The following is a 19,645-nucleotide window of genomic DNA, read 5'->3' on the forward strand; positions in this document are numbered from 1 at the left end:
AACTGTAGATGCTCAGGTCATTACCACGTGTGAACAGAATGTCAACTACTGCTCTGCTAGTGCTCAACAACACATTAGTGATGGGATTAGTTGGTAGTCGTTTACCGTTTATTCATCGTTTCGAAAGGATATTTTGTGACATTTTGGACCATCAACAAATGAACTGAAAGGAAGTGTACGAACAATGTAGTTCTGTTGGAGACGCGCATGGATTTGAGCAACGTGAGGCAGGGCCTGTCGATCCATCAGTCCATCTGGACAAGCGAGCAGCTTCAAAGAAGGGCAGAGTGTCACATCAAAGTTGCCTTCATCTTCTTGAGGTTTGCTCTTCCTTGTATGGTCCGTGGTAAAAGTGTATGTTTTAATCTACAGCCCTGAAATTCCCCATGCTATATTCTGGATAATTAAGGGACTTTTGTGTTCATTGATATGATGTTCAATCAGAGATTCATCAAAAAGACCGTTTCCATTTTGACATGTCACCAAGCATACACAGTTCTTAGAATTGAGAATCCATATCTGATTGGATAATAATATGAATCTAGGTGTAAATACTACCCCCTGTCCTTCTTGGTTGAATTGGAAATCATGTCTGTCCTTTGGCAATGTAATTATTTCTGATTTGCATATTAGTGATTATGGAAGAACACGTACTTGTCGAATTGGCTTGTGAAATGAAATATTCAAATAGAATTTACGATGGACAGAACCTGGTTTCAATCCTTTATTGTATTGTCCTGAATAACAAAACAAAAAATGCATCTACAAAGCAATAGTAGCAATTCACCAAAAGCTAACAAAAACAACAGAGAAAGACATTTACAGCCAATAGACATTATAGCACTAAGCTAATTAATGCTTAGTTAATGCTTAATTAAATTAATTTGTCATTTGTAAAAGTGAATAGTTAAAAGCTTCAAATAAAGCTGAGCGGACAGTCTGTGCAATTGCATACAAATTGTGTCCAGATAGCTGAATAGAGACAGTATGTGGATGGACACAAATGATTCAGCCTCCCCTGTATCAAGCAGCATAAGCCACATACTGCTCCTGACAGAATAAGCCTCTCACACAGCCTAAGCATGTTCTGATTTTATCGGTGATTTGGAAAAAAGGCACCCTTTGATTTGATAAAGGATGGAAAGTATTCATGTGTATAGCCTACAGATAAGGGGATCAGTATTGTGTTCGCAAACGCTAGTTTCCTTTACCACATTAAGTCCATGTTTGGATCCTTGAGCGGGCAGGCAATATAAACCAATGTAGGTCCTAAATATTTGGTGTCAGAACCTTTCCTTTAATACATAGCAGTTGCAGACAGGGAATAAATCAAACAATAAATTTAACATTCTGGTGTCAGGCCATGAACTCATTTTACACAGATCCAGGTAGATTAGAATTCAACCAGTGAACAAAGAAAACCATGAAGCCACAGTTCCACAAACAGACTTGACATGTTTACAAAAGCTGTTTGTTTCTGTCAAATATTGTGAAGCAACAGCTGGCTGAAGTGCTGCTGACTGCTAGCTCTCAGGGGAAGTGTCATTCTCTCTTTCCAACATCAAACCAGGAAAAAAAAGATACCATCCGTGGTTGCAGATGGAGTAATTGTTCTTTGCGTGGCAAACTTGGATGAACAACAATAGCAAGATGGCTAACTTTACACACAAGTGTAATTGTGTGGCCAAACATGCCTGCTGTGTCGTACAGTAGGTCTGTCTAACTAGTATGAATGTCCAGTGAAAGGTCCGATCCCGGTGAAGACTCCCACACTGTAGCAGGACCTAGAGGAAATAGGATCCATACAGGTCTGGCCTCCATTGTTCCCTCAGCTGTCGTACTGGAGGGTATAATATTCCATTATTTCCATTTGAACGCTTGCTTTAAGATGCAGACTCATTAACAGACCCACAGGAGAAAGTCCCTCTGCTTTATATTTATATTAATATTCAAGAGGCTTTTTACAGGCTCTGCTTGGGTGAACGTGCCAGATAGTCCCTCTCTCCCACTATGAGCCGTACAAAAGAGACATTAATTAATGGAACAAACAAGCTTTTTTGGCAGGATATGGCCAAAATAACATTATCTCTATGGGAACAGGCCATGTTTTATTATGTTACTGTAGGGGGGAGAGAATGTTTAAAATGAATGTTCATGAGGTGTACAGTATCGAATACATGAATGTATACTTATTGATGTATTTAATTTCCAATGTTTTTAGATGTTCATAGACCACTTGATGGGCTATATCACGTGTCAAGCACATCAAGATTGCTTTTCGGCAATCGGCTGAGATCAGAAACATATTCTCATTTGCTTTCTTATACCATAACAGACTCTCTGATATGAGCCCTCACCCTCAATACAGGGCACTTGCATTAGGGAAGCAATATGTGGATATTGCATGACGACCGGAGGATCGGCACAACGCAATCCAGGCAACAACACACACCACGGGCCCCACCCACTCCATAGAGCCAAACCTTTATTACTCCAAGATTCTCTGGGCCCTAAGTGATTTCTGCAGTGTTTGTCATTTCATTGACATGAAATGTCAACACTCTTCACAGTCCTCCTCCATTCTCCCAGCTCTCCACCGCCGCGTCCCACCCCCCTCCCAAGGTCACAGCTCATCCAGTAATCCAGGAGGAAGGAACAGCAGAGTGTGCCCTGGTAAGCAGCCAATCCAGTTAGAGACCCCCTTGTCTTCCAGGCAATTTACCTCTGATTAAGCAATTCATCTCCGGGACCATTTCTGAGCCGTGCATCCCTCCCTGTTCTGCCATTCCAGGGGGGAGAGGGGGGGGGGGGGGGGGCGGTTAAGTCCTGTTGCCATGAGTAGCTCTCCAGAGAAGTGTTACAGAGAGAGACAGGGGGCCTACCTGGGGAGACAGGCCAGGATTTGGGGGCTTATCTCTGCTCTCCTCCTTCTCCTGGCGAGGGGGAGACAAGCAGGGGAAAGCTTTGAAACATCCCTCAGCCGTATGGACGATTGGAACTCAAGTCTCAATCAATTTGCTTGGTCTCCGAGAGACAAAACTTGCAGAAATACCAGTGTCCTCCTCGAGGAACAGTTGCACCTTCCTCTCTCCTCAGATCTTCTTAGTTGTTTGGGGCAGCTTTTTCCACTTGCAATACATTGCCTATTCACGGCATGACTCTGTCAGTTGTACAAATACTGTTATTTACTTATTATGACTTTTGAATTGGGAGTTATGGTTGTGGAGTGCTTTGTGACCCATAAATAACCCCAAATCAGAACAGCTTGGAGATATCATACCAAGACAAGTTAGTGGACTTGTATCCCAATAGTATCTTTGCAAGCTGTTCAATAAAACAGGAGTAAAACAAACCAATACTGGGGTAACACTGTGTAGTTATTATAAGAAGATTACCAATATTGGTTCTTTACAGACACTGCACAATTTCCTGCTGGGAGTGTGGCTTGATACTACATGTGTTGGCTAAGTGGCACACTGTACACATCAACCAGCTGCTGGTCTGCCAGATCCAATCGCTTAGACGAGCCACGGGGAGGCTGACTGCACAACTCGTCCTGCAGCTCCACCGTGTTACCAGCCCTCTGAGAGGAGCCGCTCCTCCGCTGGAATCCTTTCCACAGAATGGAAAAAATGAGGGCAGTATTCTGAACAGTTTTGAGTCCCAGAAAATGAAACGAGTAGCAAAAAATGTTTGCAGCTGTAAAAACAAGTGAAAGGAAGTGTACAACAAATTGAACAAATCGAATGACTAACAGGGTATTTTTGTTTGCAAACTATTTAGGCGTCTTTTTTTTTTGTCAGACAACACTGAACCAAATTGCGGTCTTTTCCTACCCCATAACGATGGCGCTCTGTACAAGAGTATTTCATCACCATTTAACAAAAGCTAATGTTTGATCCTGTGTGTTCAGAGAAGTATGGTCTGTTCTATGGGGGCGTCAGATGGCTGAGCGGTTAGGAAATCGGTCTGTTAATCAGAAGGTTGCCGGTTCGATTCCTGCCATGCAAAAAAATGACGTTGTGTCCTTGGGCAAAGCACTTCACCCTACGTGCCTCGGGGGGAATCCCTGTACTTACTGTAAGTCGCTCTGGATAAGAGTGTCTGCTAAAAAAAAGAGCGTCTGCTAAAGAAAAAGAGGCTAAAAAAAGATTCTCGGCTATAAAGAAGCTACCTAAACCCGCAGATCACAGCCAATTCACGAGGGTGGCTTTAGGAAAGCAAACCCGTTTAGGTGCATTGACAGCTACTTGTTGGTTTGGGGCGTGCTGTTCTCTCTTGCTGCAGGGCCCACGCGGGACACTGATGAGCTTGACGCTAATTTTCCAATTATGAAAGCAATATCTTAAGAGCTGCTGAGCTCCGTTTAGAAAATCAATACAATGCACTTCCATAGCAGTGTGCCTCATCTCACATCACGTCTCACAGTGCTACCTTCAGCAGGAGATGTCCATGGTATGTCGGGTAGAGCAGTGCGGGTTATACAGCTGGTGTGGAGCAGGGGCGTAGCCAGGACATTATTTCTGGGGGGGCCAGCTCTGGCCAGTCTTTTATTTGGGGTGGCACTTGATTGTCAAAAACTACTATTTTAAAACTCACACACTGCATCACTCAGAGCAGCAGTTTTCTAACGGTATCCAGTGGTTAGCTGCTAGTCTCCATTGAAGCACTGTCAGAATGCAGGCACGTTGGTTTGTGTCTTGCGCTGTTGATGGGGGCGTGTCCCAACATGTTGCCCAACATGTTGCGAAAATGGGGCTTTTAGTGTAAGTGACAAATTACAATATAAGACGACTTAATAAAACAAAATACTAATGCATTTATTTTAGCTTTACACCGTTTCTGTTCAGGAGGTTTTTTTGTTTGTTTTTTTTGTGCCGTTGGGGGGAGGGGGGGGCGGGGCCGACAGGGTGGCCATTCTGACCAATGGTGGCCGTGGCCCCCCCTGGCCACCATGTGGCCACGCTCCTGGTGTGGAGTCTGCCGAGTAGCCTATCAGCGTTCAACAACTAGACACTACACTGTCTGTACTTTGATTTGGAAAAAATATGATATCCCACAACCTGAAGCAAAACGCTGAAAGTTGACCACTTCTCAAAAGCACCAGCTTAGCCAACCACACTGACAGCTAGTCCTTCATTCTTTCATTCATTTATATTATTATTAATATTGTGTATTGTGGTGTAGTCGGTATGCTGTGGAGTGTGTTTTACTACAGCATTATATTGTCAGTATTAATGCATGCATCTCTATACTCATAACTCACATTTAACCATTCATCCATCAAACTATCTATTCATCCGTCCATCTGTAAGGCCAGGTGCTGATTGGTCAGACAACTACTCATGGTGCCACCATGGCTATTAAGGAAGAATTATTTGAACTGTCAAAAAGACAGCGGGTCAGATGGCTGAGCGGTTAGGGAATAGGGCTATTAATCAGAAGGTTGCCGGTTCGATTCTGGCCGTGCGTAAATGACGTTGTGTCCTTGGGCAAGGCACTTCACCCTACTTGCCTCGGGGGAATGTCCCTGTACTTACTGTAAGTCGCTCTGGATAAGAGCGTCTGCTAAATGACTAAATGTAAAAGTAAAACCAAAGATTTCAGAATTTCCAGCAACCTCATCCATCCTTCCGTCCTAACTTTCTTTCATCCATGAACTAATCCATCATGCATCCATCCTTTCATCCATCCATCCCTGAAGAAAAGCATTACCACGATGGGATAATAACCCAAACTGTTGATAAATATAAATTGGGCCTTGCCTAGAGAAAGGGAATGGGTTATACTGGACGGCTTTCGAGTTTTGTTTTGTCCTACTGAGCCCACAGAGCAGTATGGATGGCATTGTCAATACAACCCACTCTTTGTTATATTGCCATAACATCTTCTCATCCATCCTTTGCTAGCAGGTTATTGATCACCATACAAACAAACTCAACCACATGTGAATGAGCCCTCCTTCAACAGATTGTATGGACCTATTGGTGGATATCTATTATGCAAGCCCCAACCACAGTACAGACATATCCAAAGACAAAATAGAATATTGATGCACTACAATAATTTAACACGTGTCTTTATTCTGCTCTGGATATTTCATACTGAAAGTACATTTTGAGTCCACTTTTGGGGACTGGTTTGATTATACAGGATTCTAAAGCATGATACTTTTTTCCATCTTTGAAAGCAGCATGTTATGTAGATCAGCCCCACACTGCAGTACAGTGCGGATTCAGCAGATTCAGCACAACAGCCTCAGTCACCTATAAATCACACATTAAGGCAGCTGGTTGTAGGGCCTCTACCAGGCCAGAAGAGAGTCACACACAGGGACATATGCGCATGCATGCATACAATAAAATCCTGTAAAGTAACAGACTTGGCTACATCTGTACACAGTGTTGGAACACTGACTGGTGTGGCCCTCCAGATGGTAACTGTGCCCCAGCGAACAGCTCGGGCAGGGAACTCAAACTTTTGTGTGTGTGTGTGTGTGTGTGTGAGCCGCGACGCTCAAGGGAACGTGGCGAGGCTGCCACCAAGGGGACCGAACCACCTGTGCGGGCGTGGCCAGGGAGATCCACAGTGATGGGTATGTTGAGATGCACGGCACAACAAATGGGGAATGTCGCCCAAAGCCTCAAACCGAAACAGTGAGAAAACTGCAAAATGTACTGTATACTTATAATGTATACATATAATATTTGGGGATGGTAACTCTTTCTGTTTGGAGGTGTCATAAAGAATGCAACATTCTGGTAAGTTGATCAAAAGATTTTTGTACATCTTTATGGATGTGAACTGGATTTCAATTAGTTTGTTATGAGGTCTAATCAGCTCTAAACGAGTAGAGAAATCGAGCTATAACCCAGCACAGAATCAATACACAGTTAATGTTTCAATTAAACTGCAACTATTTGCGCAAATGAGCACACACAACAGGAAGTGAGCACAGATGGGTTTCGAAAGCAAGGGTTATACACCTCCTCATCTGAGAATCACACCATGCTCTGTCAGGGAGGAGGAGTGGAGGTTTGGCTTCGTTTCAATCCCTCAGTCCACATAGACCAGCACAAAGAAGGTTCTGTCGTCCTCCTCATCCAAAACACTGAAAGAAAAACGTTCACAGTCAAGGCCATCTCTTCCTCTTTCTCCTTCTCGTTCCTTTTCTTGTTTCTTTCTCTCTCTCGCTCTCTTTCTCGCTTTTCTCTCTCCTTCATTTGTTCGGATAAATGGGGCAGATTACGGGCTACGCTCTGCAAATGTAAATCAGCTGGTGGGGAGATCAAACGTTGAGAGTTGATTTTGCCCTTCGGTCCACACCACTTGCCTCATATCAGAAATTAAATTGTTACAGTTATTCCTCGGTAAACCTCAGGAGAATAAGAAGCAGAGTTGGCTGGAACTCAGAGATCCTAGGGCAGCTATGGTACGCTATGCTATGGTTCTTTCTCTCTCTATCTACTAGCGACCCGACCTCTCTAGCTTGAGAGAATGGTCGAAAGAAGGGGGAGATAGATGGAGAGATTTTGCTTCCTTTTATCTGGTTCCCTTAACTAAAGTATTCTGAACAGAGCGAGGTGAGTTTGTTTGTGCCAAATAGAGTTGGGGTCAAGCATTCATTCAACGGGGTAAAAAAATAAATAGACGAAATGCAGATAATTGTGTGTATATATTTGCGTGTGTGTAGTATGAGTGAGCATGTACACGTGTGGTTTATTTTTTTATTTCTCCATTATGTTTATACTGTGGTTTTACTTTTCTTTTTGCTTCTTACTGTTGGGAGCATTTGATTTGCTGTATTTCTTCCACTGCCATAAGTATACAACCAATCAATATGCTCTAAACAGAAACCAGCAGGTGCTAGGCTCAAGCACAGGAGATGTAATGAAATGTGATGCATGGAAATAGAGAGATTTGTCATAGGCATGACCTCCATTTACTAGGAGTCTGTTTTTAACAGCATTAAGTGTGGAAAGTCACTAACTGCCAAAACAAATAATCATGAAATATGAAAAACAAGTGCCTCTTTTCATCAGCATGAAAAGCATCGTTACTTATGGTTTGTGCAGAGAGATGGGAGAGATGTGGATGTCATGTGTCTAGGTGAGGTGACTGCAAAAGGAAGTTGCTTTAGCAGTTTTCCATAGCTTGGTTGTTCAACAGTCGAGCTGCACCAACAATGGAAGATATTATGTTTGAATTATTCTTTCGTTTGAGCAAGTTTTTCTCCGCTCCGTTTTTTTTGCCAGGAGTTGCTGACTTTTTTTGGCTCAGTCAATTAAAATGCAGAGAATGTTGTGAAACACAAAGGTTCAGGGGACTGGGGGGTTGAATATATACGCACATCTGCAGTCTGCTGCATTTTACTTTTTTTTATTCCGATTTAACTCGGCATGCTTCGGAGTGCTTTCTCTAAAGACCTCGCTCCCAAAGACACTGTGACAGTGGCAGCCCACAGACTTTAATTTAAAATACCTTCAAGGGAAAGTTTTGTCTCAAATTGGGGCTGTGTGTACTCTATCGGTTGAAGGTGATGGAAGAGGAGAGTCTGCCCAGTGGGTCTTTAAACTGTAGGACCCCATGATAAGCAAATTAAAAGACAGCTATTTATTTTTGAAACCGATAAACCATGATTTCAGGGGAATAGTGCTGACACAAGGGATCTTCCTTCACAGCTGGTTACATCTGACTGGTTTACCTGTGCCTAAAACATATCTGACCATTCACAACCATGGCCTGTCTGAGGCCCGATCCCACAGCTGATTAAAAACGATGATGTCTCTCACCTACAGAGATGCATATATTTTCAACATACTTGTACACAAAATAAACAGATTGTCTAACATTTGCCTTTGCCGACATTGTGTTGTATGTTGGCTACCCACAACACTCCTGTTTCAGTGTGTAGAGGGCTTTGTTTGCATCATCCGGTGTGCTAGCATTGAGATAAAGTACAAATACTAGTACTTGTGTATCCTTGAAATTCCTGTAGAGAGACATGCAGATCTAAAATACTGGCTAACATAGTTCTCCACTGCCTGGGCTAAGTGTGACATTTGGTGCTCTATGGCTGTCTGTCTGGTACCTTCTTGACAGGGCCATTAACCTCAGTGTCTTGGCTCGGATTCACTGCACACAGAAAATATGCCTCATGAGAATTACCCCCTTTGGACATTTCAATAATGAATGACCCTCCCCTCTCAACCTCTCCCGTGGGCCAGAAGAAAGCTGATGTATAGTGGCCCAGAGGGGACATATAGGGGGTGTGGCTGGGTTCTGTCCATATCCTTCAGAACATGGAACGGGAACGGATTCAATTCAGAGTAGAAAAATGTCACGTCCTTTCAGCACCCTGACAGAAAAAGCACTGTTGTCAGCTGTTGTCAAATTTCAGTCACACACCTTCCAGTCATTAGGCACTAGCCTTTCTCTGCAGAACCGAACATTTCCAAAGGGGTTTCGTGTAAGCAAGGGATAGGACTCCGCTAACATATTTTCTCACTAACCTTTGGACAGCAGTGAAATGTTTCAGTAATCATTCATTACACTCCTCAGTATTGAATTCCTGTTATACTGTGCCTGCTTTGCATAGTGGAGGCCAATTAATCCAACTTGGCTATGGTCCTCTGAGATGCCCCGCTAATGCGATTAATGGGATTGTGGGTAAAGCTGAAGGGGAGTGTGGGTGACCATGTACACATGGCTCACACAGCCTCAGCCAGAGACTGCCTTATCTTTGTACTTCAAACCCAGCCCCAATGAGGTAGAAAGAGAGAGATGTTAAGTTGCTTTGAAGATGATCTTAAAACAGAGAGGTGCATAGAGGGCACCGCCATTTCGCTGCAGAAATTTGCAAGCCTTTTACATGCTGATATTCCTGCTGAGAGTGGATTCACTGAGGCTAGACGTGGTGCCCACAGAACCGGGTTCAACTGGTTCAACTTCTCACCCGAGAACTTACTTCTCACACTTACCAAACACCCGAGCCATTAAAGAGCTAGCTTTTCGGTCGTTTAGCTGGTTAAAGCAGTGTTTACAGAGGTGGTCTTAGATTGGTGGTAAATCAGAGGACCCGAGTCCAAACCCCTGTGAAGGCTACATCGGGAGGAAGCAAGACTGACGGGTGATGCGATGACACCTCTGGCACCCCTCCCACTTTAAAAGCTACCCAAGCTTGATGACGTTTGAACATTGAACAATTCATGTTTTCTCAGTATAGCAGGGATTCAGGCTTTCAGTATTATGCCTAATTTCTCAAACATCATGCTGTAAAATTCGACAGGATATGTGACGCTTTCATTCTGAGCAAGTGAAATACGTGAACAGAAATCTAAATGCACATTCATGGCTTTTGGGGTCCTGTGTGTTTGGCCTTCTCAGTGGTTCCTATGGAAACATTAGTTGCAGTGTGAGGCATATTTGTTGAGAATTCAGGCCAAACAAAATGTCTGTGTGGTACCAACAGTGCTCATCATCAGCCAAGCAAGACCGTCTGGCCGAAACTTTTCTAAAAAAAAATCTGTGAATTGTAGGAAAGTAGCTTAATGTTAAACAATTTGAATATCAAGATTTATTACAAAATATGTATTTGTTGATAAATAACAAAGTAAATAACCCATAGGATGTCATACATAATTAGCTAAATTCTTCTGGAAATTATTTTTTCCTTTTATGTATGTGAAGTACCCCCAAAAGTGTACTAGAAAACACAAACACTGAAGGGGAAGAAACTTGTTTCTACAATTCTGACATTGTGCTTTGTATTGTCACACTCAATTGGGTTTACATCGCCCTACACCCTCCAAACATCAGAATGCACTCTAAGTACATCCTTTTTTATGGTTTTCACAAAACAACAGGGATTTTTAGACTCATTCAGATTTAACAGTGCAACCTTGCTTCTGGAAATAGACTCAAACTGGGCCCACAAATCCAGAGACAAAGGCAGTGAGTAATTCACAGCAGACATCTTTGTGGGAAGCTGCGGCCCACACAGCCATCCAAAGGGCCCAACACAAGCCAGGATTAAGCTTATCAAGAATCAACTGTTAGCAGACAAAGACTTATTGCTTTGGGACAACTTTAATGGCCTGTGGCTGACCGTCAAGTGTGTCTTTCATATTAGAGAGCACAGCACAGAGAGGTCCTGAAACACTTTCGCCACTGTAGTTAACAATGGAAGGAAATTAAGAAAGGTTGTTGTGACGCTCGTGGAATTATCTTTCTGAAACAGAACGAGTGCCAAAATGTGAGCGGGCAAGGGAATGGGAGGCTTTGTTTCCTGTTATATTTTCTTCCTTTATATATGACATAAAGAGGGTGACTATGCTCACCTACATATGACTGATACTGTTCCAACACATCCATCAGATACATGCCATTTTGACTGTAATTCAATGTCCAACTGAAATGTAAATCCTAGTCTTTTTCTCTATCTCCCTGTCTCTCTCTCGCTTTCTCTCTCTCATTTACTCAGTCCTCTTGTCCTGCCGAGATTCCCAATCCACCCTATTCAAGGGTACATAACTGAGTTTGAATAACACAATAACACACTGCAGCTCCTCTCCTAGTTTTTTCCTCATATCCGGCTAGTAATGCTACTGTGCAATAAAAGGGAAGACTGCAAATTCTATTGTGTTATCCGGTGAAAGTATGGAGATGCTGTGCACCCTCTCATGCAGATCTAAAATAAGATCCTAGGAGCAATTAGCTGCCTGGCACCATCTGCCTTTATCCAGGGTGCACATACGATCCAATGCCATGTATTCCACCCTGATATTTATTTCATAGTACAGTGTACAGTGCGCAGTTCGCTCCTATCATTATGAAAAGTTGTTGGCAAAAAGTGTATCACACACAGTGGCAACACCAACTAGGGAATTTGTCTGTAGACTACGAATGGGTGTCCAGGTGTTAGACCTAGTGAACATCTAACGATTTATCAATTTAGATTTATATGGGTTAATGTATGACGTTGATTCTGTATCTGACTGATCCAGTAGCGTTCCAGTAGTAGCCCATGCAGCAGCTTGTGTCCCCATATTCTGACACCCTTCCTACCCAGGGAGTCAGGTGGCTGAGCGGTGAGCGGTGAGGGAATCGGGCTAGTAATCAGAAGGTTGCCAGTTCGATTCCCGGCCGTGACAAATTATGTTGTGTCCTTGGGCAAGGCACTTCACCCTACTTGCCTCGGGGGGAATTTCCCTGTACTTACTGTAAGTCGCTCTGGATAAGAGCGTCTGCTAAATGACTAAATGTAAATGTAAATGTACCCCGTAACAAAACAATATCGCCCTTAGGTAGTTCTTAATGTGGCTAACAGCTCCACAGATAGATCTTCTTTTGTGCTGCTTTAACGGGATCCCACGAACCCACACACCATCACTAACGGTCATTAATATCCTTTGAAAGTCCCATCTAAAGATGTTGCTAGTATGATCCCCCAGCACTGTGATCCGGATGTGACAGGCTCCACAGTCACAGGCTTGGTTCACCAGCCAGCAAGCCTGCTCGTCACATCCCGGCTGAGCCAGGCTGGCAGACAAAGAGTGGGGGTCGATCTGCTGTTTGTTCCTCACTCTGTGAACCTCCTGTGAAGCCTGGTGCCTGAATACTAAGGAGGAGTTAAGCCTCAGATGTGAACCAGCACGCTGGTCTCAATCACGTCCCCTGAGACACGGCGCCCAGGCTAAGTCGGGACTTTATCCATAGATGCCGCCCACCAAGCTAAAGAGTTTCAAATGGGTAGAATTACAGGATCAATAGTGTGATTAGCAGAGGCCTTGTAGCTATTGTGTGTTGTTGGCAATCCATCACATCAGTGCCAAGCCCACGGGACACAGCTGTACATTTAGGGCTACAGAGAGGGAGATAAGGGACTGGGGGAGAGGGAGCTGTTTAAGGAGACATCGGCAGGTGGCTGCATTGTAATATGCAGCGCCAGTAACACACTGCATGTAGAAAATTCTGTGTCTTATGGAATGTTGTAACCTTGACTTTGTATGCGACGATAACTTTGACTCAAACAATGCATGGCTGCTGCTTGTCGAAATTTAAGCTATTATGAATTATAAATCATTATAATAGTTGTGAATTATAGTAGTGTTTCTGTGTGATCCAGCCCAAACACCACAAACCTTACCCTTAACCTCAACTCTTACATTGTGGGTTTTAGGTGACTGTGTAGATGAGGTAATGTCCACATTATCATGAACCAAGGCCCAAGCCAATTACCATTTAGACTTCTCTCCTTTATTGACAACCACAACAGATAGGTTTATGGAACATTGGTCTCTTGGGTGCAGTAGAGACAAAAAGTGTGCACTTAATCTAAACATAAACTAGACATATAGAGGTGTGTGTAATGGTTATCTGCCTGAACATTGTGGGCTAATGAGGTAAAAAAAAATATATATATATAAATTATATATATCTTTGGTCCATAAATTTATGAGTGTCATTTGAGTTTAAATCAAAGCACAAATTCAGCTACTTGGTAAAATATGTGTATTTGTAGCCCAGATGACAAAATGAGTTACTTGGCCCCATCATCTCTGGGAACAGACTGTCCAAGGACTTCCTCGTTCCCAGGATTTGGCATCCTAGCTAAATGTGACAGCCAAAAAACAAATAGTTCTCACAAACAACAGCAGAATTTTTTTTACACTCATGTCCAACACAAAACGGACCTCAAAAAAACACATATTTCGCAGGAGGCAGCAGCTTTTAACCCTCATTTAAAGTGGCACGGCCCTGTGCTTCCCCACTGCCTCCCCCCTCTGCAGTTTAGCTCACTTCAGTCCTTATGCACTTAAAGCCGCTGGCTCTGACTAGCTGCTGAAATTCATTACTGCATTCCATTACACGGCCAAGCAGTTGGACTGGCCCTGGGATGAGAGGCCAATCAATAGAGTCAGTATCTGCCCCTTCTAATCTCTGTCGCATGTGTCAGGCCTGCTATCTGTAATAGATCTGTGGGATTAGGAGCTAGTCTTAAGACACTGCGCCGTGCTCCAGGGTCGACCCACTGTGCCGCCGGCCGGCCGGCCGCTCCACCGTGAGCCGAATGGGGAATGCCGAGGGTGAGGAGGAGCTCGCTGAGGCATTGCTGGAGAGAGAGTGAGAGAGAGAGAGAGAGAGAGAGAGAGAGAGAGAGAGAGAGAGAGAGAGAGAGAGAGAGAGAGAAGAAAGAGGGGGAGTGAGAGAGAGAGAGAGAGCGATAGAGAGAGAGAGGGGGGGGGGAAGAGAGAGGAAGGAAGGAAGGAAGGAAGGAAGGAAGGAAGGAAGGAAGGAAGGAAGGAAGGAAGGAAGGAAGGAAGGAAGGAAGGAAGGAAGGAAGGAAGGAAGGAAGGGAAGGATGAGAGAGGTACAGGAGGATAAGCACTGGGCCAGGCAAGGCGAGGGCCCATGTCATTTCTCTAATCCTCCTGGCATTTATACTTTCACTGGTAGATAATGAAAATGAAAAATAAAATGGAAAACTTCCTTGGCTCCAGTTTTTAATCTGTTGCATGCTTGAACTCTTTTCCTCCCTGGTAAATGACTGCTGAGTCAGTTGAGACATCTTCAGGTGTGAGGCGTCCAGCTCCTGGAGGGTTTAAACAGCCATCTGGGACACAGGAGGGTTTTAAATATCACACCCAGACACCTACTTCCATCATGGCCAATAGTGAATTGTCCCTGGGCTGACTGCATGATTCGCCACCTTAAATGACATGTCCTCTGATAACCGAAGCTGTAAAATGTGTGAACAAGTGTTCACAATTGGGTTTAGGGTTATGGTTAGGGATTAATCTTGTGTGAACGGTAAGAGTTGTGAGTTTTAGTGCTGGACTCGAGACCCTTATTTTACAAGCAAAGTTGATTCTAATCTCCCCATCTCCTTGTGCAGGATGTCTTTATTATGCATAATGATTGTGCTAGTATTTATTTTACAAGAACAGGCTGCAATACCAGAGCCCTATTTATAACGGGCAATGGTATAAAAAAATAAAAAAAAGTTTTAGTTATAGATATATTGTATTACCAAAACACACAACTGTGATCTGTGATCCTTGCAGGTTCAGCTTAATACAAACTTAAGATAGATATTAATAATTCTGTATTCCCACATTCTCTCCAACTCACTGCTCAACTATTGATGCCATGTCCAATCAGAGATAACTTGCCAGGGCAAAAGCAGCTCATACCTGTATTAAAGCATGACCAACTGACAGCTGTCAGCTATTAAAAAATGCACTGGTTTTTGAGTGTGTTCAACTAAATCAGAAATTGACATTGTGGTCATAATCAAGCCTTATGATTAAATTAAAAACTAAACAAATGACACCATTTGTGGGCAGTTATGGCTTGTGAAAATCTCAAAGGAAATTCACACAAACACCCACAAAAAAAACAAAAGATATATGCACTAACAAGGCTTTTACATCATACAGCTTTGATGCTTGTCACAGCACTGTAGCTTTGATGGTCGACTATACTTCAAACATCATGTACTCACCACTGGGCAGGTCACTTAGGATTCGAACCTCTCAAACAGCCTCATTCATACTGTAAGAATGTGTGTTTTTACCCATTATATAACTAGGACCGACTGTGTGCAGGTGGTTCACAAAGCAATTCATAGCACTCCTAATTCCTCATTGATTTTAAATGGAAGTGCAACATCATTGGATGGACATTATAGAGGACTGTAAGGACTGTGTATTACCTTTTACATTTACCAGGAAATGTGTTTTATGTAAAAAAAAACTTCAGTGAAAAACAAGATGCATTTGACTGCTGCGTCTCACAAAGGTTCACTAAAACCATTTGACATGAGAAGAGTGTCATGGACAAACGTGAGTCCATCAACATGTTTATCTACCAGCTCCTGAAATACTTAATGACTGCATAAAGTACCTAGGTGAAGAGATGAAATTAGTCAGATAAATAAATAATGATGTCATGTCATTAAAATACAGCCCTTTGCTAACCCATTGGTGTAGAGAGAGGCTACAAGAGGCCTGTCTCTTTGAGTGGGAGATTAGCAGGAAAGAGAATTGCAGTGGGCTATGAGGTACACAAAGCACTTCACTCTCATCACCAACCCTGACACCCCAACAAACCTGTCCCTTTTCCTAAACACATTGCAATTAACCTCCTGCCCCTGTGGGTCAGACAGAAGCGGAAAACATACTGGAGTCCAAAAGTCATTTCGGCAACTCTGATGGCTACGTTGTCCTCATCGCAGACTTAGATCCTGCCCTCCATGTCTGGCCTCAATCCAGTCAATGTTGGATTAATGCATGTATATAACCTAAGGCGAGGAAATGCAATTTAGTGGGGAAACTTAAGGACAAAATGAATTACTCCAGTCGTGTTTTGTATGGTGGGAGCTTAAATCAAGGTGAGCGTCGAAGAGACGTCGCGGGTTGTTTATCGCGTGTAACCTTGAACGCGTCCATAACTGACACCCGAGCTTGGACGTCCTCCACAATTTTCAGGAACCGGACACCGAGTTTTAGTTCTTGTTCATTTTCAAAGTGGTTCAGTTCATTTTTTCATATTGTGGCATCTTACTTAGACGGATATAGTAAATAACATAAAAAGTATGACACTATTTACAACCTCCCTGGGAGACAGAGGTCTAAACTGTTCACAAATTCTGACCAGCACACCGGTCACAGTTGGCTTGTGTTATCTTATTCCTTACCCCGCTCTCTCTCTCTCTCTCTCTCTCTCTCTCTCTCTCTCTCTCTCTCTCTCTCTCTCTCTCTCTCTCTCTCTCTCTCTCTCTCTCTCTCTCTCTCTCCCCCCCCCCCCCTCTGCCCTTGGCTCTTCACAGCCTTATAAACAAACAGGTGAGAGAAGAGCTGTCACCAGACCGTTTTGATCTGCCACAGTCGCTAATTGTCACCTAGGTTTTAGCAGACGGTGTCACTCGCATGCCAACCCTGTTGCCACAGGGACCCCCTCCCCCCCCCCCCCCCCCCCCCCCCCTTTCACCCGTCAGGGCGGTAGAAGGGGCCCAGTCAGCTCCCGTGGAGGTGTTGGGGGAAGTGTTGTTGCATCAGTGAAAGGTCTGACACAAGGGTTTCTGGGGCCCAATTCGGGATCCCAGCTCCCGAGGCTTCCTCAGCTGTTGCCGCACAATGCGACTATCTGTAGCTGTGCAGCTGCTGTCCCAATTCATTCTCTCCGCTTCCTCAAAGCCCGGGGTGTTGAACATTTGTACTTGTTTCTTTTTTTTCCTCCACGAAGGAGGAGGGAAATACTACCTCATGTGGGGAGGCCTGTGAGCAAAGAGCCATGGCGCGGTGCTGGAGTTCTCGTTTGTTATGTTTCCACACCAAGAAATGGTAGCTACCAGTGAGCGTGTCTGCCTCCCAGTCAGAGTGCTCACGTGCGACATTGTGTGCTTATATCCTAAAGAGGTTCATCATCATCAGGTAATCATTCATAATGGCTAATTACGACCACTTACCCGGATCCTCTCAGCCCTCCACTGTTCGTAGCCGGTCAATGTGTCTGACTTTACATGTCCAAGGTTACCTGTCTGTCTGCACCCCTCTGGCTGTTTCCACCCAGCCCAGCCTGGAAAGAGTGGTGGGACAGACCCCGGTCAGCCAGCCCCGCTGGAGCTCCCGCTGCTGACAGTAGTAATCATCTCCTCTCTCCCTGAGAGCTTTAGCTGCCTTCACGCCTGTGACCCGGGCTACAACAACACACTCTAGACAGGCTTAGAGGGTCCACAGAGGTCCACCCACCGGTCTACTAAATTGCTTCATGTGCTTGAGAACGCTAAAACAAAGTGAGGTTCTCAAAGCTACTGTCAGAAATGTGTGCATGCCCATGTTACTCCTCTCCCCGCACAACCCCCGACCTCCCCCTCCCCCCCCCCCACTTCCCTCCCACTCTTCTTATTCCTCCGTGCTCCATCTTTCATCCCCTGTTTTTTGCATCCCTCTCTTCTTTTGGGGTACCTTTCTCTGAATAAAATAATCACCTAATGACATCCTGTCAGTGGCACATCACATTAATCTTGACATAAACAGGCCTATCGACGGAGCCATTTTTAATGAAAGGCAGCGAAAAAAGAAAGCCGGGGCGGCGGTAATTGTTCTAATTTGAATCGGATCGATAGCTTTGGCAGTGTGCAAATCACACTGCCACACAGGCATACAAAAAGCTGACGATCGCCAGCGTGGGGGGGCCACCTGCCACACAAACGCTCATTCAACATCCCTGGCAGCCTTCAGCCAGGGCTAAGGTGATGCATCCAAGTTCGAAATGTTTTCTCCAGGTAAAGGCGGCACATCGTTTGTTTAAAGGTTGTTGCCTGTCCGTTGGACAATACTTCACAACAGTGTCATAATATGGATTCATAATGGCACAGTGATTATTCGAATGTTAATCATACAGTAATATACCACCTCTGAGATTGTAGCCAGCCGGAGGAGAAAATGCATTAGATAAGCATTATTTCCAGTTTCGGGGCCATATTTCACTGGATTTTGAGCCTCCACAAACCTCCAACCACCACATATTCTGTAAAGCACATATGGTGTTGTATTAACATTTTTGAATTAAATCCAATGTTATGAAGCACTTGGAAGCCCATAGCAGCAAAACAAGTTAATGTCAGTCACTAATCCAGTTGCAGGTGTTCAGAAACTGAAGCTCAATTAAACTAAATTGGGTTTCAGAGATTTATTCAAATTAGTTTAGAATCATGTACACCGAACACACCAGGTGTCAAAATATGCTTACCTGGGCAGAACACGCCTTTTTTTTACCACCACTGTCAGGAGACGCTCATGGAAGAGGTTGAAATAATAATAAATTAACATTTAAAGTAGCGCTGAAACCTGAATGAGAACCTGAACCTGATCAGAGCCAGCTTTTCCCCAAGACTTAATCAAAGTTTGGATGTGTGGTGACATGTGCTCCACTGGGTGCAGTCTTGCAAGCTCCTCAGGAGAGGGACAAGCTAATGAGTGGTTAATGTACTATCCTCACTGTAATTAGGCAGCTATTAGATTCTGACTTCATGCAACAGCAATATCTTAAATGCTGAACCCATCATAGCCACTATCGGGCTCTATTGTGTCAGTGTTTAGAGGGCTGTTCTTAGTGTTTCTGCATGAGTGGGTTTACAGGAACACTGTGAAGAGGGGGATGTAAAGCTGTGTTTTCACAGGAAGCACCAAGAATCTAACTTTTTTAACTCCAGAAACCGACTGTGGGTCGGTTTCTGGAAGGGTAGAGAATGGCGAAATTCAGACACAGGCCAGTGAACAAAGGCTGTAATTCAGTCGTGGCGGTCAGTGTGAAGATCCCATCAGAAGAGCTCAAATTGGGAGCGGAGTACAGCTGTTGATTTAACAAGTGACACTCCTCCCCTCCCTTCCTCTCCAAGTCTATCTCCTCTCCACACACATAGTTACTCATACACTCACTCACTCTTACAAACACACACATGCATACATAAAACACACACACACACCAAGCCAGAACAGTATGGGAAGGTTGATGATACTGAGAAATAAAATCTCATCCATCCACAGCTGAAGAAATTGCCCGAGCGGCTTTGTATTTACACAGTGGCCTGTTCTTTGATGTTTGGCCTGTAAGAGTTAACTTGAAGGCACAGCTCAGA

Source organism: Osmerus mordax, chromosome 1, assembly GCF_038355195.1.
Source record: "Osmerus mordax isolate fOsmMor3 chromosome 1, fOsmMor3.pri, whole genome shotgun sequence".
NCBI classification, from domain to species: Eukaryota; Metazoa; Chordata; class Actinopteri; order Osmeriformes; family Osmeridae; genus Osmerus; species Osmerus mordax.